Genomic DNA, 22,874 nt, shown 5'->3' with positions numbered 1-22,874 from the left:
AGCTGCTTCTATCAGGCCATCAGTCACTGATGGATAGTCAGTAGCTTTTATACATGGTGGAGGCTTTTCAGAGTTAAACAAAACCTCTGACAGGTCATCACAAACATACCCAAAGGCACTGATTAGCCACTCTGTATTTTACCAACAGTAATACTGACAAATCAGACGTTTTATTAACCAATGATCAACCATGAGTATAAGATAAAGCTGACTTATAACTGCGACACCAACAACATTCTTTTGCGATTTTACAATTGCTAACGTTTTGAAAACTGCTTGGTTAATGTTTCAATTAGTAATAATCATGCCTCAGATAAACCTCATTGGCTATGATACTGCCACTGCGCAAAGCTACTGCTTGGTTAATGTAATCAAGTGGTCTATATCACACCGAAGTGATACATTTTTCTTTAAATCGCAAAGTGCTGCATATAGCAGTTTTGCAGCAATTGCAATAAAAAAGTAAAGAAAAGCAAAAGCGCTGTGAAAATCACTTCAAAATCACTATAAAATCACTCCAAAATTGATAATCACAAAGTGCTTTTTGGGGGTTAAACAGCACTATGGCTCCGTTTATAATCATCAAAAACATGTTTGCAAAAGTCATAATCCTAGCTTTCTCATTTTTCACCCTTATCATATATGAGAAGGTGGAATATCTTAAGCAGACACTGTAGTGAGAGGGATATAGAAGCTGCCATATGTATTTTCTTTGATATGATGACAACTGCCTGGCAGGAATGATCTCTTTAGGTGCGTATACGTTTGAATAATGTCTGCTGTTGAGGATTGGGACCCCATTGGCAACACAGCTGGGCCAGGCTGCACACACTCTGTTGCTATGCGGGGAGGGGGTTCAACAGAAAACAGAGCGGTACACTCATGAACTGGATCAGGCGGAGGAGGGGCATCTCCAAACTGTCGGCCATCACTGGGATGAATTGATCTACTGGGTGCATTGCTTGCAGGCTTTGGGTGTGGGGGCCTCTATACACATGGCCAGCTGACTTCAAGCATGTGTACAAGGCTATTGGCTGGAGTAGTGTCTGAGTCACACACCTGAAACAATCATGTGTCTGATATGACCAGACTTTAATCACAGCACCTGATGTTCATACTTATCTTGGGTCGGTGGCTGAAAGAATGTTTAAAGCTTAGGGGGATATGTAAGCTATCATATTTATTTGCTTTTTTAATAATGACCATTATCTGGCAGTCACGCTAATCCCGCTAAGCCACCTGAAATAATAATGTAGCTAATATGGCTAGACTTTAATCGCAGCCCCTGATGTTCATATTTGTTTGGGGTCGGTGGCTGAATGCATGTTTAGAGACACAGGATCAGCAGGACAGCCAACGAACTGGTATAATTTAAACGGGAAAAAAGCAGCCTTTCACATGCTTCTCACTACGGTGTTCCATTGTGTGCAATTAAAGCAAAAAAATACCTGGTGATTCTTGTTCTCTAACTTAACTTCCCTCAGCCCTCAGTTCAGTGAATTTGGGATTCACATAAATTCACAAATTTTCCTATAATGCAAAATCCAAGCAGTTAAGCCATAATTAGTGTAATTAAGCATTGCATTATAAAGTTTAGTAGAGATTCCTTTCCCTTAAAACTTGTATGGCTACACTCATGCATATTCTAGCTCTTTATTCGCTAAAAATGCAAATGTTTAATTTGTTACGTGGTAAAATGTGCACCTTATTATAAAAGGTTCATCTTTGATGTACTTATCGCCCCATGAGATGATGGCACAAATGCGATTTGCATGTTTCCTATGGGTGCATTATTAGTTACAGGAATACAAAAGGCATGTGTCATTCTGTCACAACCTAATGAGTGTTTTGCTCCTCATGGTATGTAACCATGTTCCTTATTTTTCTTTGTTAATTAAGCAAAATCTCTAAATTCATTCTCTGAATATAAGGCTTCTTGCTTTGAATGAAAAGTTAATGTTTAATTAGAAAACCATGGAAGGTGGTCTTAGGCAGAAAGATTAACATAGCTGTAATGTTACTTGATGAATGGTGCACTAAACAATTATAGTGTGACTGATATTCGGAGCCAAGTGGGGAATATTATTGCATATAAAAGGCATTTACAGCTAATTCTATTAAAAAGAAATAAAAAACTTGCTTTCTAGCGATCTATATAAATCAAACATATATGCATATTGAGTGAGACAGTGTCAGTAGCAAAGATAATGTGGAGAGCTCAGTAAGCGACACAGAATTCTAATTCTTGCAGCTAGACCAGCTAAATGGTGGTTGTTGACTGCTAGTTTTGGCTCGTTGTTGTTACATTTTGATCTAATTATTTATTAGCTGTTGAATTGTTCAGATGATGACAATTTACAGTTGTCATATTAGTAGTAGCCTGTTGTTGCAAGTATAATACTATAATCTTCGACTCTCTTTACTTAACATGCTATATTGACTTTTGTTTTGTTACTTCTTATGTCTTCAAAACATCTTCTAATCTAGTTGATCTATAATTATCAGTATGTTTGAAGGGTAAAGTGGAGTCAAGTGTTTGAATCAATGTGTAAATGTTTATATGTCAGTGTAGGAGGTGCAGCATTATTTAAAAAAAATAAATAAACAAAACTGGTCTTTCACTATTCATGTCTGATCTTCACAAAACTGCTTGACAAAAGGAGACTTCTGAAGACTTGCATTTGATATTCGCCATGATGGAAAAAGATTGTGAAACTATTTATAGTTGGGAAGTGTTAGGACTTCATCTGGGAGGCATAAAATGTACACATGGATAATATTCATCATTATTGGTACCCTTGCCTGAAGCGACTGATAAAGTCTACCTTAAAAGCAAGGCACATATTCTTTGGGATATCCCAAAGAAATCCAGAATAATGATTGATGAACTGAAGGACTATTTTACATTTCCAAATGTCACTACACATAAGTCTTCTATCAAAAGAACAACAATCAGGGCTGCAAGGGGATAGTCACATTGAACATTATTGTCACCTTGTATGCCAAAGTGTACTCCCTCTCTATTTTCCGCTTCCTATCTATACTGGTCCCATTATTGTCCCCACTGCCTATTTTTATTCCATAGGGTCATTTTGATGTTGGTGATAAAACAATACGGAAACATTATTGTTTTCCCTCTGCAACTGGTCTGTTATTTTTAGTCTGATTGTGGTATGCTTGGAAAATCCCATTCTATTGCACTGCATTGCAATAAAAAGATGCAGCAGGCGATAGAGCTACAATTTAACACGAATCACATCACATTGCAACACAAGCAATGGAAAGAGAGTACCATTATTTGCTTGAAAGAGTAGGTGACTTTGTGATTAGCAATTCAAATGCACTCCAAAAAGTGGATCAAAGAGCATGCAATAGAAAAGGGCCCTTACTATTCCACTTGTTAGGTTAGTGTGGCAATTTTAATAGGTACCATGGACGTTATGTCTGTTGTTTTTTTTTTGGGGGGGGGGGAGATTTTACACAGAAGGGGAGGTGTAAAGTATTTACATTTTGATTGTAGTGTTATGCAAGATTTGAAGAACTGGCTCTAAAAATGTTGATCCTTTTCATCAGATATTGTATATTGTATGTGTGGATGATAATAACATCTCTATCTATCTATCTATCTATCTATCTATCTATCTATCTATCTATCTATCTGTAACGATCGGTGAAGCACAGAGAGGATCTGATTACCGGTGATCTGCAGTATCACTGGGAATACAGATATATACCAGATTATAAGTGATCTGCAGTATCACCGATAATCCGATATACTAGCTAACCTCTGTTCACCTGAGTAGAGTGTAGTGTTTGGTGTAACAGTAACACTTCAAGGACTAGGCCTCAGTGCAGCGAGGAGTACTGCACAGATTCCTTCCGCAGACCTGAGCTCTCCAAGACGGGAGGAGTCAGACTGACAGTAGGAAGGATTGTCTGAAAGTAACCCTCAGGACGAAGGGTCGCTAACAGAGCGAGGAACCGCCTCAAATGGTAAGGTCGGTTCTCGAGGTCAGACAAGCCAGGTCGTACACACACGGACAGATACAGTACAAGATCAGAAGACAAAGGCGGAGTCTAAGTACAGGCAGGGTTCGGCAACGGGGTATCAGATATATCGAGGTACAGAATCAGGAGGCTGAGGCGGAGTCTAGGAACAAGCCGGGGTTCAGCAATAGAGTATCAGAAATATCGAGGTGCAAGATCAGAGTTCAGGAGGATAGTCAGGCAAGCAAGAAGTCATAACAGATAATCACAATCAAACTAGTACTTTAAGCTATCAACAGAATCTAGCTAAGTGTAGGATTACAGCTCCAGCTGGTCCCGGCACACTTGCGGATCTGACTACGGATCTGGGTGCTCCCACGTATGTGATCGCAACGCCAGACACCAGGGGAATGACCAGCTAGCAGTATATATGCACCTGTACCTCTCCAGCACCTCCCACGGTGCTGGACCAATGAGTGGTGGAGCCAGAGTCAGCTGACCAGCCTGGTCAGCTGACTACTTCTGGCTGTCATATAAACCCTGCCTGAGTGTGCGCGCGTCACTCTAAATCTAGAGGGACTACGTGTCCCAGCCACACCAGCCCCGCTCTGCAGTACCTCCGCAGCGGGGGCATGCGCGCTAACCGCCGTGTCTGACGCGGCGGTTTCTCCGTGCTCCGTTGAGTCCTGCACGGAGACAGCCGCCTCATACCGAGAGGAGGCGGCTGCTTCTCCGTGTGTGGCGCCATTATGCGCGGAAAGAGCCACCTGCCGCTGGCTCATGGCGGCGGCTCTTCCGCGTTTTCTCACAGTACCCCCCCCCCCTCCCCAAGGAGTGGACTCCGGACAGCTCCTTCCAGGTTTTTCTGGGTGCAAAGTGTGAAACTCCCTTTTTAACTCATCGGCATGCATGCGCGTCCCTGGTACCCATTGTCTTTCCTCAATGCCGTATCCTTTCCAATGCACGAGATATTGTACCGAGTTCTGTACAAGGCGTGAATCTAAAATCTTTTCTACCTCGTACTCAGGTTGGTCATCTACCACCACAGGAGGAGGAGGAGTGGGACCCACATGGACTGCTGGTTTAAGCAGAGATACGTGGAAGGATCTTACCCCACGCATGCTGGCGGGAAGATCAACTGAATAAGTAACGTTGTTGATCTTCTTGGCTACTGAAAATGGACCCACAAACCTGGGGCCCAGTTTATCCGAGGGCTGTCTCAGGGTCAAGTGACGAGTGGACACCCAGACCAAGTCTCCTGGCTGAAACTTCCACTCCAATGAGCGTCTTTTGTCAGCCTGACCCTTTTGACTCTGGAATGCCCTTTCCAGATTACTCTTCACCGTCCCCCAGATGTCTTTAAATGCCCTGTGCCAGGCTTCCAGGGTTGGAAACGGAGAAGAGACAACTGGCAAGGGGGAGAATTTGGGTGATCTCCCAATCACTACCTGAAAAGGAGAAAATCCGGAGGACAAGTTCTTTAAATTATTTTGAGCAAATTCTGCGAAGGGCAGGAATCTGACCCAACCGTCTTGCGCCTCTGCCACATAACACCTCAAAAACTGCTCTAAGGACTGATTTATCCTCTCAGTCTGGCCGTTAGTCTGTGGGTGATAGCCTGATGAGAATGACAGCTTTATGCCCATAAGCTGGCAAAAAGCCTTCCAAAATCGGGAGACAAATTGGACTCCCCTGTCTGAGACTAAGGGCTTGATTCACAAAGCGGTGCAAAGTGTTTGCACGCCTGTGAAAAGCCCTTTATCACGCCTAAACTCAGTTTAGGAGTGATAAGAAGAAACTCGCGCGATCTCCCGCGCGCAAAGTTTTGCGCGCGTAGCGCACCGCGCTGCGCGCGCAGTGTGCCCTGCTTCGCGCGCAGCGTCCATTGAGCCCTATGGGACTTTGCGCGCGCAGCGCGGTGCGCTACGCGCGCAAAACGTTGCGCGCGGGAGCTTCGCGCGAAGAGCAGCACAAATCGGTGATAACTCAGCTATGCACCGCTTATCACGCCTAAAGTCTTTTAGGCGTGATAACTGAGTTATCACCGCTTTGTGAATCAAGCCCTATGTCTTCAGGAATGCTGTGTAATCTGAAGACATGAGTGATGAATAACTCGGCCAATTCCTGAGCCGAGGGGAGTCCTTTCAATGGCACAAAATGGGCCATTTTGCTAAAGCGGTCGACTACCACCCAAATGACCGCCATACCTTCATATCTGGGGAGCTCACCCACAAAATCCATGGACAAGTGGGTCCACGGCTCACTCGGGGTGGGCAAAGGCTGCAAGGTACCGACAGGTGCCAGCCGGGAGGGCTTACTCTTGGCACATGTCGCACACTCCCTCACGTATTCTTTGCAATCCGCTGCCAAAGAAGGCCACCAGGCGCATCTGGCTACCAGATCCTGTGTTCTAGATGCTCCAGGATGCCCCGCATTCTTATGCGCATGGAACATTTCTAAAACCTGGAGGCGAAACGGCAGAGGAACGAACAGAACCCCTGTGGGCTTCCCTTCCGGGATGTCCTGCTGAAAGGGAATCAAAGTCTCCCTCCAATCCTCCCAAGTTTCAGTTGCTGCCAGTATCAACCTCTGGGGAACGATGGTCTCTGGAACGGAGGGCTGTGCTGTCTCTGACTCGAAGCATCTGGATAAAGCATCCGCCTTAACATTCTTGCTACCCGGGGTGTACGTAATAATGAAACTGAACCTAGAGAAGTATAACGACCATCGAGCCTGACGAGGGCTCAACCTCTTAGCCCCCTCGATGTACTCTAAGTTTTTGTGATCGGTGTAAACCGTGATGGTATGCTCAGCTCCCTCTAACCAATGTCGCCATTCCTCGAAAGCCAATTTAATGGCCAGGAGCTCCCTGTTGCCAATATCGTAATTCTTCTCTGCAGGGGAGAACCTACGAGAGAAGTAAGCACACGGGTGCATTCTACCCTGCAAGCCTGACCGCTGAGACAGCACAGCCCCCACCCCAACCTCCGAAGCATCCACCTCAACAATAAACGGGAAAGACGTATCCACATGTCTGAGGATGGATGCTGAACAGAATAGGCCCTTCAGGGTGGCAAAAGCATGTAAAGCCTCAGGAGACCAGTGAGCAGTATCTGCCCCTTTCTTAGTGAGACTGGTAAGGGGAGAAATGACCGTGGAGTACCCCTTTATGAACCTTCTATAATAGTTGGCGAAGCCAAGAAAGCGCTGCAGGGACTTCAACCCAACCGGCTGCGGCCACTCCAGAACAGCGGAGACCGTGGCAGGATCCATAGACAGGCCTGTGGTGGAAATTATGTACCCCAGGAAAGCGACAGATGTTACCTCAAAAATGCACTTTTCAAGCTTTGCGTACAAAGAGATCTGCCTTAGCTGATTCAAAACAAACCTCACATGGTTCCTATGTTCAGAGAGGTTGTTGGAGAAGATAAGGATATCGTCTAGGTAGACTAGAATGAATTTCCCCAACACCTCCCTGAAGACCTCGTTAATTAGTTCCTGGAAAACGGCCGGGGCATTACATAGCCCGAAGGGCATCACCAGGTACTCATAATGCCCGTCTGGTGTATTAAAGGCCGTTTTCCATTCATCGCCCTTTCTTATGCGTATCAAGTTGTACGCGCCCCGCAAATCTAGTTTAGAAAAAATCTTGGCATCGGTAATCTGTGTGAACAAATCGTCTATCAACGGCAGCGGATAGCGATTTTTTACTGTGATTCTGTTAAGGCCGCGGTAATCAATGCAGGGTCGCAGACCTCCATCTTTCTTTTTAACAAAAAAGAAACCTGCCCCAGCAGGCGACCGGGACGGGCAAATAAAACCCTTGGCCAAGTTTTCACGGATGTAATCCTGCATGGCCAATTTTTCGGGCCCTGACAAATTGTACAAATGACCCCGGGGGGGTACACAACCTGAACGGAGATCGAAAGGGCGATGTGGGGGCAATTTGTCAGCTGCCTTGGGACAGAACACATCGGAATATTCAGAGTACTGGTCTGGTACCCCTCCCACCTGAATTCTGGTTTGCCCTAATGTCAACTTTCCCAAACAATGTTGAAAACAACGAGGTGACCAGGTGGTTAACTGACCTGTGGCCCAGTCTATTTGAGGTGAATGGACTTGCAACCATGGCATACCTAGGATAATAGTGGAGGTTGACATTTTTAACACAAAAAACGGTAATTGTTCCCCATGCAGTACCCCTATGGTGACCTTCACCTCCGGAGTCTGCGACAGAGCATGATTCCGTTGCAGAGGGGAATCGTCTACTGCCGTGACCTGAATGGGGGGTCTCACAGGGGTGAGGGGAATACCCAACTTCTGAGCAAACTCAAAGTTCATAAAATTCGCCGCTGAGCCAGAATCAATAAAAGCCTCAGTGGCCACAGACTTGTTCTCCCATGTAATCGTACAGGGGAGAAGCAATTTTTTCTCTTTAAGGGGTGAAAATTGTGTGCCTAGGGTGTCACCCCCCACTACTCCTATGCAAACTCATTTCCCGACTTGTTAGGGCAGTTTCGCACCCTATGCCCTGCTTCTGCACAGTATAGGCACAGTTGTTCCGTCATTCTCCACCTTCGCTCCACCTGGGTCAGTTTTGATCGACCAATCTGCATTGGCTCGGGTGAAGGCAAGGCCGGAGAAGGTGAGACAGATGGAGATGGCGTTACTAGGGGTGCAGCGGAAGGTGCCGCATAAGACGTCACCCTGACACGGTGACTACCCCGAGTCTGCCTCTGATGGCGTAACCGTCGGTCGACTCGAATGGCCGATGTGATGGCCTCATCGACTGTCTTGGGCTCGGGTAAGGTCAACATTAGGTCGGAGACCTCCTCCGACAACCCAGACAGAAAGTAATCCATCAGAGCGTAGGTGTCAAATCTGGCGGTAACTGACCACCTACGAAACTCTGCCGCATAATCCTCGACCGAGCCTCTGCCTTGTCGCAACAGTTTGAGCTTCCGCTCAGAGGTTGCCGCCAGGTCAGGGTCATCATATATTACTGCCATGGCCTTAAAAAATTCCTCTACCGAGGTCAGAGCTGTATCTGTGGGAGGCAGGTTGTATGCCCAGGACTGGGAATCACCAGTTAACAGGGTTTTAATAAAAATGACCCATTGGGTCTCAGTCCCCGAGGATCGGGGTCTCAACTCGAAATATGACAACACTCTACTCTTAAAATTCCGGAAGTCAGACTTGTGACCGGAAAATTTGTCTGGTACGGGCATCCGTATGTCATCACTAGGAGGGGATCGCACCGAATCAACTGACGTCTGAAGGGTTTGCACAGAGCCTGTTAGGGCATCAATTAAAGCTTTGTGCTGGCCCAGTGCTTGATGGATAGTATCCACCGAAGTGGCAAGCACAGTCAGAGGATCAGCGCGTGCGTCCATCTGTTTATGGGTCTGGCGTTCTGTAACGATCGGTGAAGCACAGAGAGGATCTGATTACCGGTGATCTGCAGTATCACTGGGAATACAGATATATACCAGATTATAAGTGATCTGCAGTATCACCGATAATCCGATATACTAGCCAACCTCTGTTCACCTGAGTAGAGTGTAGTGTTTGGTGTAACAGTAACACTTCAAGGACTAGGCCTCAGTGCAGCAAGGAGTACTGCACAGATTCCTTCCGCAGACCTGAGCTCTCCAAGACGGGAGGAGTCAGACTGACAGTAGGAAGGATTGTCTGAAAGTAACCCTCAGGACGAAGGGTCGCTAACAGAGCGAGGAACCGCCTCAAATGGTAAGGTCGGTTCTCGAGGTCAGACAAGCCAGGTCGTACACACACGGACAGATACAGTACAAGATCAGAAGACAAAGGCGGAGTCTAAGTACAGGCAGGGTTCGGCAACGGGGTATCAGATATATCGAGGTACAGAATCAGGAGGCTGAGGCGGAGTCTAGGAACGAGCCGGGGTTCAGCAATAGAGTATCAGAAATATTGAGGTGCAAGATCAAAGTTCAGGAGGAAAGTCAGGCAAGCAAGACGTCATAACAGATAATCACAATCAAACTAGTACTTTAAGCTATCAACAGAATCTAGCTAAGTGTAGGATTACAGCTCCAGCTGGTCCCGGCACACTTGCGGATCTGACTACGGATCTGGGTGCTCCCACGTATGTGATCGCAACGCCAGACACCAGGGGAATGACCAGCTAGCAGTATATATGCACCTGTACCTCTCCAGCACCTCCCACGGTGCTGGACCAATGAGTGGTGGAGCCAGAGTCAGCTGACCAGCCTGGTCAGCTGACTACTTCTGGCTGTCATATAAACCCTGCCTGAGTGCGCGCGCGTCACTCTAAATCTAGAGGGACTACGTGTCCCAGCCACACCAGCCCCGCTCTGCAGTACCTCCGCAGCGGGGGCATGCGCGCTAACCGCCGCGTCTGACGCGGCGGTTTCTCCGCGCTCCGTTGAGTCCTGCACGGAGACAGCCGCCTCATAGCGAGAGGAGGCGGCTGCTTCTCCGTGTGTGGCGCCTTTATGCGCGGAAAGAGCCGCCTGCCGCTGGCTCATGGCGGCGGCTCTTACGCGTTTTCTCACACTATCTATCTACAGTGGGATACGAAAGTTTGGGCAACCTTGTTAATTGTCATGATTTTACTGTATAAATCGTTGGTTGGTATGATAAAAAATGTCAGTTAAATATATCATGCAGGGGCCACACACAGTGACATTTAAGAAGTTAAACTAAGTTTATTGGATTTACAGAAAGTGTGCAATAACTGTTTAAACAAAATTAGGCAGGTGCATAAATTTGGGCACCACAAAAAATAAATGAAATCAATATTTAGTAGACCCTCCTTTTGCAGATATTACAGCCTGTAAATGCCTCCTGTGGGTTCCAATGAGAGTCTAGATTATTTTCAAAACATCTCTAGTTCATTCAGGCTTGATGGTTTCCGAGCATGGACAGCTCTCTAACTCACACCACAGATTTTCAATTATATTCAGGTCTGGGGACTGAGATGGCCATTCCAGAATGTCGTACTTATTCCTTTGCATGAATGCCTTAGTGGATTTTGAGCAGTGTTTAGGGTCATTGTCTTGTTGAAAGATCCATCCCCATCGCAGCTTCAGTTTTGTCACTGATTCCTGGACATTGGTCTCCAGAATCTGCTGATACTGAGTGGAATCTATGCGTCCCTCAACTTTTACAAGTTTCCAGTCCTTGCACTGGCCACACAGCCCCACAGCATGATTGAACCACCACCATATTTTACTGTAGGTAGCAGGTATTTTTCTTGGAATGCGGTGTTATTTTTCCTCCATGCATAACGCTCCTTGTTATGCCCGAATAACTCAATTTTAATTTCATCAGTCCACAGCACCTTATTCCAAAATAAAGCTGGCTTGTCCAAATGTGCTTTAGCATACCTCAAGCGGCTCTGTTTGTGCTGTGGACAAAGAAACGGCTCCTCTGCATACAGCATCTCCTTGCGTAAAGTGCGCCGAATGATTGAATGATGCACAGTGACTCCACCTGCAGCAAGAGGATATTGTAGGTCTTTGGTGCTGGTCTGTGGATTGACTCTGACTGTTCTAACCATTCGTCGCCTCTGTTTATCCAAAATTTTTCTTGGTCTGCCACTTCCAGCCTTAACTTGAACTGAGCCTGTGGTCTTCCATTTCCTCAATATGTTCCTAACTGTGGAAACTGATGGCCGGAATCTCTGAGACAGCTTTCTGTATCCTTCCCCTAAACCATGATGGTGAACAATCTTTGTCTTCAGGTCATTTGAGAGTTGTTTTGAGACCCCCATGTAGCTACTCTTCAGAGAAAATTTAAGGAGGAGGGAAACTTACAATTGACCACCTTAAATGCTCTTTCTCATAATTGGATTCACCTGTGTACGCAGGTCAGGGGTCACTGAGCTTACCAAGCCAATTTGAATTCCAATAATTAGTTCTAATGGTTTTGGAGTCAATAAAATGACAACAGTGCCCAAATGTATGCACCTGCCTAATTTTAATTAAACAATTATTGCACACGTTCTGTAAATCCAATAAACTTCATTTCACTTCTCAAATATCACTGTGTGTGTCTCCTATATGATATATTTATCTGACATTTTTTATCGTAACAACCAACGACTCATACAGGAAAATCATGACAATTAACAAGGTTGCCCAAACCTTCGCATCCCACTGTATCTATCTATCTATCTATCTATCTATCTATCTATCTATCTATCTATCTATCTATCTATCTATCTATATATCTATCTATCTATTTTTCTATTCTATATATTATCTTTTTACAGCTGTACTCTATCCAGTAATATTTTCATTTTATAAGATTTTAAGCCACTGGGTAACATGGACATTTTCTTGGTTGATTTCTGCAGGCATATATGACATTGTGATGAAAATTTCCATCAGTTAATGTAAATGCTCTTAGTGGACATTCTATAACAAGTATTGTCAATGTCATTATTATGAACATGATTCCTAGCTTATGGTCATATAAGTATGCTCTTCCCTCCAGCCTTGTCATGGGACAATTGGAGCACAATAATTGCTGAGTTCTGACCTAATGATATAGTGCCTTAGAGTCCATGCCAGAAACACTGCCAAAGTCAAATTGCAATCCAAATTACACCGCTTCAGCTGGTTCCTGAAAAGTACCGTACCATTCTAGGCAATGTTATGATTGGTTATTATACTTCAAGCACATTTGTGTTTGAATATGGTTGCTCATCTTTCAAAGAAACAGATGTAATTAGCTTTACCCTTAACTTAAATATGGTAAACAGCAATAGGGCAGATTAGACTTCAGAAATCCATACATCAAATGAATATGCTTCAAAGATTTAATGGAAACTACTCTTACTTTAGTAAAAATTGCCATAAATAGAGATCAGCACTGCTCTTTGATAGTTAATATTATTAGGAATTCTTTTTTAATTTCAGTTTGCAACCATGTAAGAAGTTCCAACAACAATGGTAAACCCAAAGTGCTCTTCTTTGCAACCTTGACAATGGTAATCTCGGTGCGTTTGGAGTACTGTTGCCATGAAACTGTCCATAAACTCTCACCTTAAAACAGGTGTAAGAAGCAGCCATTGTTGCTACTGTTTAACATCTCGATTAATCCACTAATTGATTGCAAGGTAACACTCCGATCTGCCTGTTTCAGCTAGCAACTCAGCAACTGAGTTTTATGTGCATATAAAATAAAGCAATCATACTTAATCAATGTTTTCTACTAATCTTAGTAATGCATTGCACATATATATCAAAATGCTTTACAATTCACATGTTCAAGCAAGAAAAATAAAAAATAAAATAGCATAAACTTTAAATTGCTTAACTGCTTACTTGTAAATATTTTGGTATTTTTTACATTTTTCTCACTCCTAATAAATTCCATAAAAAATAGGATACCGTGTTTCTTGATGAGTTACAAAGAGTGTTAAACCATTATGTGACTGTCATATTTACAAAGAATAAAAATATACTCAATGTGATACATCTTAATAGCTAACAAAAATCCTACATCACAATCTTCTAGAGTACCAGTTCCTGTCTTCACACATAATGCATTTTGGACTAGAATTTATGACTGTGTTGGGTTAGTTTACTAAGATTCTCCTGAGCAGTGATGCTCAGATACCCCCAATCACGAATTTGAGTAAGTCCGGCCACGGCAGAATCCAGATTTGAATCGGAGCTCCGAATTCGACTCAGATTTTAGCCATGATTACATGTAGAAGCCATGATCATGGATTTGACTTTAGCGTTAATAGCAAAGCCCCCATACATGCTACAATCACCAAAATTGCATGGATTATAAAGGTGATCAGAGGCTACAACTTAAAAAAAATCAAAAAGAATTTTTAGTTTTTGAGAAAATCAATTTTAAAGTTACAAATGAAAAAACTCACCAAAACCCATCAACTTTACCGGTTAATAACAAAGTCCCTTTACTTGCTAGAAACACCAAATTTGTCAGATATGTTAAAAAGAACAGTGGGAACAAGAGGAACATTTTTTTTATCAGAAAGACCTTATAGTTTTTGAGAAAATTGATTTTAAAGTTTTAAAGGAAGTTTGAAAGAAAAAAGTATACATGTAAATGCGGTAAATACATTAATTGTCATTTACCGCATTTAAATTTATACTATTTTCATTTGAAAATTTAAAATCGATTTTCTCAAAAACTATAAGGTCTTTTTGAAAAAAAAAATGTCCCCTCTTTCCCATTGTTCTACTTAACATATCCTGCAAATTTGGTTTTTAGAGCATGTAAGGGGGCTTTGCTATTAATTGCCAAAGTTGGCGGGTTTTCAGGTAATTATGGCCCGTGATCACAGATAAATCTGTGATCACGAGTCGGATTTGGACCACGATCACGAGTGCATTCAGACCTGAATCCGTGATCGAGAGGCGGTCATGAATTCGGAATTTGACCTCATGACCAGGAAAAACAGCCCATGATCACAGGTTTCCCGTGATCACGAGGCCATGGAGAGCAACATTGCTCCTGAGCTGGAGTTTTTTTTACCAGAAGTCTATTACTTGTCATTTGTTCTTTGCTCTATTTTCTGGCAACAAATCAAATACCTACATTTAAAAATGACCTCTGCGGCCATATTACTGACCTTCAAATCTTATGTGCAGCAACTGCATTACACAAGTTGCCTAGGTTGCACCAATAGTCTCCATGCAGTGTCAGACTGGGAGGTAGAAAAGGCTGAGAAAACCCACCTGTTGGCCAAGCAGCAGAAACCCTGTGTTACCACTCTCAGTAGAAACCTGTAGCAAGTCTTCACTGTGAGCAGCAACACCTGATTACTGCTGCTTGGCCAGCAAGTGGATTTCTTCAGCTTTACCACCTCCCAGTCCAACACTGTCTCCATGAATGTTTGGCTGGATAACTTCCGGGCCATTAAACTGGTTACCACAAGATAAGGGCACTAAGTATTAGGAGCAAACATTTCTTCTTACGCCTACATTTATGAGTCTTCTGAGACCCCTGATTAATCAAGGGAACTGTCAATGATAGCAGCATTATGTTCCTAAAAGAGGAATGTGCTGTAATTATCTGCCTAAATCCTATTTATTTGTCTGGTTTGCATTGAAGGCAAGACCCCCAATAATTTTGGATTAGTACTGATAAACATATTTAGATGTTTTAATATAAACACAATAGGATGCCCAGACACTCTCCAGATAGGCATTTATTTGGAACAATAATTGACAGAATTATCAGCGGTGCATGCAGGAAAAAAACAGAGGCAAATATGATTCCTTTGGTGAGTGGTGAGTGCTCAAGGGGTAGAATAGTTGGTCCAGCACCAATAGCAATTTTGTGTGACCAGCAGGATGCTTATTCACGTGTTGGTGTAGGCAACTTTAACCCCACAATGTTTTTCTTCCTTATTGACTGATTTATATATTTGAAGTAGTGCAGTTTACATAAGTGCAATAAGTTCTAAATATAATAAATACTACCACTCAGATAAAATATTCATTATTACTTTTTTAACTCCTCAAAAATTACAGATCTTTCAGCCTCCTAATGCTCTTGCCATATAAGGGGTATTTTGTGAGATTTGGGTAAATGGATCTTATTTAATTTGGCCACAATTTACACCACTTGCATGAGATGACATCTTTTCAGTTCTACCTAGTAAATACATTTTCATATAACTGTGCATGGGCTTTGAAATCAAATAGAATATGCAATGGCCTTCTTTTTCCTACAACAGCAGTCTTCCTGCTAACTTTTCTTTTGCTACATAGACGATATTTTCCCGTACCTGGAAAAAATATAATGTTATTTGTAATAAAGTTATTCTGCTGACAGTAAGCAGTCCCGGAATGTATAATGTTTGTGCTTCAGGGGACCCATACAAATTAATTAAAATTATTAAATCTAATTTACAGACAAACAACTTTAATACAATGTAATTAAGATTCTCAGTATGTGTTTGGTTAATGTCATTTGTACCAGGATATTTTAAGTATGCACGGTCTAATATATTTATGAAAAATAAATAAATAAATACACATGCACATAGAGGAAATTTCTTAATCCTATCTTGGTTGATGGCTTCCTTTACAAATATATATATAATTGAAGCATTAGGTATACATTTTTTGGCCTTAATTTAAACCAATGCAAACAATAAAGATATTATGCTGTAACATTTGGGAACTTATCAGGTTTCACATAGGTCAGGTTAATACACAGTGATTTGTTACCAGCTGCTTTTGGTATTGAACCTATTGATCTTTTTTGCTATGTTATTAAAACAACACCATTATTTAAAAAAAGGTATAAAAAGGAACTTATTTCATCTGATTATAATCATTCTGAGAATTAAACAATTTAGAACCCATTAAGTTTATTGCTTATGATGTTATTAAAATGTGTGCAATACAGTAATTCTATGATAAAAGCTAACTATAGCCAAATAGCATATTCCATTCATTTTTAACAATATGCTAGGAATAAATCTTAAGCCATTTTGCTTATATTTAGCAGAGATAAAAGCTTTTAGAATGTGTGTGTGTTACATGCACAAGAGCTTTTTTACTGGATTTAGGAAGAATCCGCATGTATGTTATACTGACTCTAACTTTCTTTGGTAATATGACATTGACATGTAACAATGCAAATCAGGAAAAAGGGTGTACAGAGCAAAGCGGAAAGAAGGGTGCCGCCATAGGCTGCAATGATAAAAGCTGCTATTAGTGGCAATAGGGGGAAATTTGGGACATGAAGGCACCTGATAAAATGGGCCAATAAATGGAACCTTGAGTGCCTGGAAATTGCGCCCAAATTTCCCTTATTGCCTCTAATCATGGCTTTTATGATTTCAGGTTTCAGCCTATGGCAGCGCCCCTTCTTTCCACTAAGATCAGGAGTAGAGGCGCTCCTGGCTATTTGGCTTGTTTAAAGTGGCACGGTCACTGGCCCGAGGAAGTGGGCGAACACCCACAAAATGCATTGCTTGTGCAAAATAAAGTTTTTATTGTTGTTTATCCTTTTTAGTGTCATTGGAGAGGTAAGCTACATCCTATTTTTTTCATTTTATTGTGTTCTTAAGAAAGTTTTATTTATCCTGGGTGCTTCTTCAACCTTGTTTGTGCTGAATTTTATCTCCCCCTTGGGGTGGTAACTTGTGGTTTTTATGGCTTGTGCTTTTAGTCTGCAGTGGTGTGGCCACTAGCAGATCTAATCCAAATTTTTTTCAAGAGTGAAACCTAAGCCTATCGGGATAATACTGGATTTCCCGAGTGGAGACAGCATGATTCTCTCCACCTGCTTCACGTGATTGGTTGCCCCTCACTGCAACCCACTTTTGTGAGTATATTTCCTGCCATTGATTCATTTATTCCAGTTAATACGACACATTGCACTATTGGGCTCCTGTTGTCTCTGTGCTTTTTTCCTAAGGTGACTTCTTACTTCACCTCCCCCTTGGCCACTCACTAGCAGCCACCAATTTGCAGCAGCTGTAATGGCCACTCGTTAGCAGTCACCACTATGCCAGCAGCAGCAATGGACACTCATCAGTAGCTGCCACTATTCTAGCAGCAGTAATTGTCACTCACTAGCAGCTGACACTATTCCAGCAGAAGTAACAGGCACTCATTAGCAGCTTACACTCTACGTGCCACAGAGATCTGAATCTTTGGCGTAATTTGTTACATTATTATTGATACAATGAATTGTATGTGGAAACAGAAATCATATCTTAAGCCTGCACATAAAAGTGCACAGCTGCAGGTAAGAAGAGCGGCACAGTTAGTTTTACAATTTTAATTTTGGGCATAGTTGGGTTTTAATGTTTGCTCCCCATCAAATGGCATTAAAACTGTATAGATCTGTGCTCCCTAATCCCAGTAATGAAGATTGAGGAGAAAAGATTATGTTTAAATCAATATTGCCCTTTTTAGGTCAGCGGTAAGACTGCCAAGGGTCCTAGGCAGGGTTGCTCGCCAGAGATCGCAAATTCGAATTTACCCGTGATGACGGGTAGATTTTCATGATTGCAGAATTCGAATTCGAAGCGCAATACTGCTCCCAAAATCGAAGTCGAATGCACCCAAATAGTCACTCTTGAATTCGGCCGTGATCACGGGTGTTTAGGCATGATCACGAATTTGGCTTCGGTATCCAGGGGATGACGTCATTGGGCCAATCAGAAGGCCCCCAGCCGAGGCCCTAGCAACCAATCAGAGGAGGGGAGCCTGGCCCTCCCCTCCTCTATATAAGGCGGTGGCCATCTTAGGGAGCCCGTCCTTGCTTGTGACTCTGTGGTACTGAGAGCATCTCCAGTGCTGCTGTGTATCTTAGCAAGTGCTTTTCAACTGTTAAACCCAGCGTTTTACCTCCTGAACACATTCTACACACATTGATTATATTGTTTTATAGTTAGTTAGTGATCTGATTGTTATAGTTCAGTCAGCTAGTGTAGTGTACTGTATACTGTGCTAGGCTAGTGTTAGGTCTGTGTGCAGACTAGGGCCTGCTAGCCTAGGTAGCCTTAGCCTACTAGCTTAGGTAGGTTAGGGATTATAGTTAGTTGTGTACTAGTACTAGTTTAGTTAATTTGTACTGTTAGTCTGTGAGTTTATTAGCTTCAGTACTGTGTTAGTTACTTTACAGGCCAGCATCTGTTGTGATCTGTGACTGTCATCTGCCCGACCCTATTGATTGCATCCGTGTGTGACAGACTTTTATTGTCACTCACTGTCTTTCACACAAGTTAGTTATCAACTACTGTATACACCACTGCTAGGGATTATAGTTAGTAGTAGTTGTTACCTACGTACTAGTGTATTTAATTTGTACTGCTATAGTCTGTGCTATAGTCTGTGAGTTTATTTAGTGCCGCAGGCTTCACTATCACTACTACTGTATAATAGTTACTTCACAGGCCACTAGGCCAGGCCAGCATCTGTTGTGATCTGTGACTGTCATCTGCCCGACCCTATTGATTGCGTCCGTGTGTGACAGACTTTTATTGTCACTGTCTGACAGTCTGTTAGTTATCGACTACTACATTACTACTAGGGGTTATAGTTAGTTGTTACCTACATACTAGTTTACTTAATTTGTACTGCTATAGTCTGTGAGTTTACTTAGTGCCGCAGGCTTCACTTCTACTGTGTAATAGTTACTTCACAGGCCAGTGGCCACTAGGCCAGGCCAGCATCTGTTGTGATCTGTGACTGTCATCTGCACGACCCTATTGATTGCATCCGTGTGTGACAGACTTTTATTGTCACTGTCTGACTGTCACACAAGTTAGTTATCGACTACTACACTACTACTAGAGGTTATAGTTAGTTGTTACCTACGTACTAGTTTACTTAAAAAGGAACTCCAGTGAAAATAATGTAGTAAAAAAAGTGCTTCATTTTTTACCATAATTATGTATAAATGATTTAGTCAGTGTTTGCTCATTGTAAAATCTTTCCTCTCCCCGATTTACATTCTGACATTTATTACATGGTGACATTTTTACTGTGGGCAGGTTATGTAGCTGCTCCTAGCTGTTTTGGCTGTTAGATACAGCTGTAAACAGCTAATTCCTGTCTCTGAACATTGTTACATTGTGGCAGTTTGCCCAGAGTACCGCGGTACTCAGAGCTTCTTGTGGGAGGGGTTTCAGCACAAAATCAGTCAGCCCCCTGATGGTCTGTTTGTGAAAATCATTATATTTCTCATGTAAAAGGGGGTATCAACTACTGATTGGGATAAAGTTAAATTCTAGGTTGGAGTTTCTCTTTAACTTGTACTGCTAGTCTGTGAGTTTATTTAGTGCCGCAGGCTTCACTACTGTGTAATAGTTACTTCACAGGCCAAGCCAGCATCTGTTGTGATCTGTGACTGTCATCTGCCTGACCCTATTGATTGCGTCCGAGTGCAACAGACTTTTATTTGTCACTGTCTGACTGTCACACGAGTTAGTTATCGACTACTGTACACTACATTACTGTTAGTACTACTACTATATAAAAAACCCTTTCTTTTGTGTCACTCACCACCAGTTACCACCAACCCAGACTCTTTATTAAAGTTTACATCCTTTCCCGCCCTATATATATATATATATATATATATATATATATATATATATATATATTTTGTTTTTCTTATTGTGTTTGTATATTATTGCACAATGACTAGCAGAGGTAGAGGGCGAGGCACCACCATGAGAGGCAGCACCATTGCTGCAGCCACTGGCAGCACCAGCAGGTCTGTGACTGGTCCGCCGCCAGCCACTGACTGCAGAGTTGTGGAGGAGGGAGCAGAGGCGCAGCTTTGCCGTGGGTCATCACCTCCGGCCCATTGCGGAGAGTCAGGCCAGGCTGTCGTGGAAATGATGGCGGAGCAGCAAGCCACCGTTTCCAGCCAGACCTCCAGCACCAGTGAGGCCAGTGCCACCAACACCAGCACTCCGGTCCGCAGCAGGCCTCCACCACCGCAGTCTGGCAGTACTTAACTTTGTGCGTTGATGACAAGACCCGTGCCATTTGCCACAGTTGCAGTGCCAGCATGAGCAGAGGTCGTGATCTAAATAAGTTGGGTATCTCGTGCCTGCAGACCCACTTGAAGACCAAACATTTTCAGGACTACAGTGAGTTTCTGAAACTGAAGGACAGTGGCGCAGGCAGTGGTCAGAGCCAGACAGCCACTGCACAGACTTCAGCAGCAGCAGCAGCATCCCACCCTCCTGCTCATCCAGCATCAGCAGTAGAGATGGCCTGAATAGTTCACCGGCGAACGGTTCCAGGCGAACTTCTGGGGGTTCGCGATTGCGGAAATCCGCAAACTTTATCCGAAGTTTGATTCGCCTCCATAGTAGACCATTAGGGTAAACTTTGACCCTCTACATCACAGTCAGCAGGCACATTGTAGCCAATCAGGCTACACTCCCTCCTGGAGCCACTCCCTCCCTTATAAAAGGCAGGCATCGCCGGCCATTTTACTCACATGTGTGCCTGCAGTGGATAGAGAAGGGACAGCTGCAGACTCTCTCATAGGGAAAGATTAGTTAGGCTATTGTAGGCTTCTTAGCCTGCTCCTGCCTGATTCTTATTGCTAATTGCTAAAATAGCACCCCACAACAGCTCTTTTGAGAGCTAATCTTGTTCTTGTGATCTATTTTTTTTTCTGTGTGTCCCACTGACACTTGTGTTGCATGGACAACCTTGCTAATTCATACTGTGTGTGCCACTGCCAGGCCCAGCACAGTGACTACCTGTGTGTGTGTGTGTGTGTGTGACAGGTGCACATTACCCATCACTGCATATACCTACCTGTTGTACACTGTGCACCCACCCACCTCCGTGAGTGCATGTAGTGTCACTGTGCCTGTCCGCTACCTGTCTGTGTGTGACAGGTGCACATTGTAATACCCATTACTGAATATACCTACCTATTGTGTTCAGTGCACCCACCTACCTAAGTGAATGCACGCAGTGTGATATACCACTCCGTGCATACCTGTTAACTGCACCTGTGTTACTGCACATTGTATTAGCCAAGTCAGTGCATACCTTTCACTTTATCCTCCCCAATATGGACAAAACAAAAGGCAGAGGCAGGCTACCTGGCAGGTCTGTTCGAGGTTGCGCTGCCGTGATTTTGTGCGTCCCTCGACCAAAGTACAGTGTTCAGAAGAAGGCACGTGCCATCAACCCCCAATATTGTCAGGACGTAGTTGACTATTTAACACAGAACACCTCATCTTTCTCAGCTTCCGCATGGAAGCGTGACATATCTGCCACCTCCTGCTCTGATTCTGGCACCCCACTTATCACTCAGTCAGCCGCCACCACCAAAGTGCCATCACCCCAGGACATTTTTTTGTGTGTCTGCCTCAGATGAGAGCAATGCCATCTGTACTCTCTGCCACTGAAAATTGAGTCGTGGAAAGACCAAGACCCGCGTAGGGAAAACTACCTTACGAAGGCACATGATTACAAAGCACAAACTGCAATGGGATGACCACCTGAGGGAAAGCAGCACACAAAAGCAAAGCCACACACCACAGTGGAAGATAACAGGCCGCAATTTTTTCTCAACAAAAGGCGATACATAAACTGTACCATGATGTTGAAAGGCAAGTGGTGACATCTCTGGCACACAGCGTTGGGTCAAGGGTCCATCTCACCACGGATACCTGGTCTGCAAAGCACGCTCAGGCCTGCCCAAAGACTAAGTCAGTCCCTGCACAGCATCTCTGCCCGCAGGCTGGTTGATTGCCTTCTCCGCCACCACCAACAGGGTCCAGGACTCCAGGCGGAATCCTGAATTTTTAAGCTGCTGCTAGCAGTTGCCGCTATAATAATTTTTCAGGTGCGTGTACATGCCTGCCTAATTTTTCTGGCTGCACTGCAGCTGCAACAACAAAACAAAAGGCATGTACATGTGCCAATTCCCCTTCATGATCATTACCTTGCTGCGGTGAAGGGGCTTGCGTATCACAATGAAGCAATAACCGACGGCTACCGAGTGTGTAGGGGGGGCACACCCACGATAATAAGGTCATTGCTTCATTGTGGACAGACCAAATTTGATCAGCTGGACAGTCACTGTTCTGCCATTCAGTTACCTCAGCCTGGCGACCATATGGGCTTGAAAACCGCCACGGCCTGCACTCTCGCCATGGTGCGAACCAGTCCAGCATGGCCGTTACTACACAAACAGCTGTGTGCGGTGCATTACACAGTGAGTTTGGTCTGTCAGTGTGAAGCAGTACATTAATTACACTACCTGATTCATGTATACAAATGCAAGATGTTTTAAAGCACTTTAGGCCTGCAATTTAGCATTCAATGTGATTTCTGCCCTTAAAACGCTGCTTTGCGTCAAATCCAGATTTTCCCCCCGGGACTTTTGGCGTCTATCCC

The 22,874-nt window shown here is 43.6% G+C and overlaps 1 pseudogene; it reads right to left on the bottom strand.

Annotated features, from left to right (window-relative positions):
- Nucleotides 1-235: 235 nt before the first annotated feature.
- Nucleotides 236-353, bottom strand: LOC137520063 (U4 spliceosomal RNA; annotated as a pseudogene).
- Between the last annotated feature and the right edge of the window lie 22,521 nt (nucleotides 354-22,874).

This window comes from Hyperolius riggenbachi, chromosome 5, assembly GCF_040937935.1.
Source record: "Hyperolius riggenbachi isolate aHypRig1 chromosome 5, aHypRig1.pri, whole genome shotgun sequence".
Taxonomy (NCBI): Eukaryota; Metazoa; Chordata; class Amphibia; order Anura; family Hyperoliidae; genus Hyperolius; species Hyperolius riggenbachi.
Note: the sequence above shows the minus strand (reverse complement) of the source record. Positions and strands in the feature narration are given on the sequence as shown.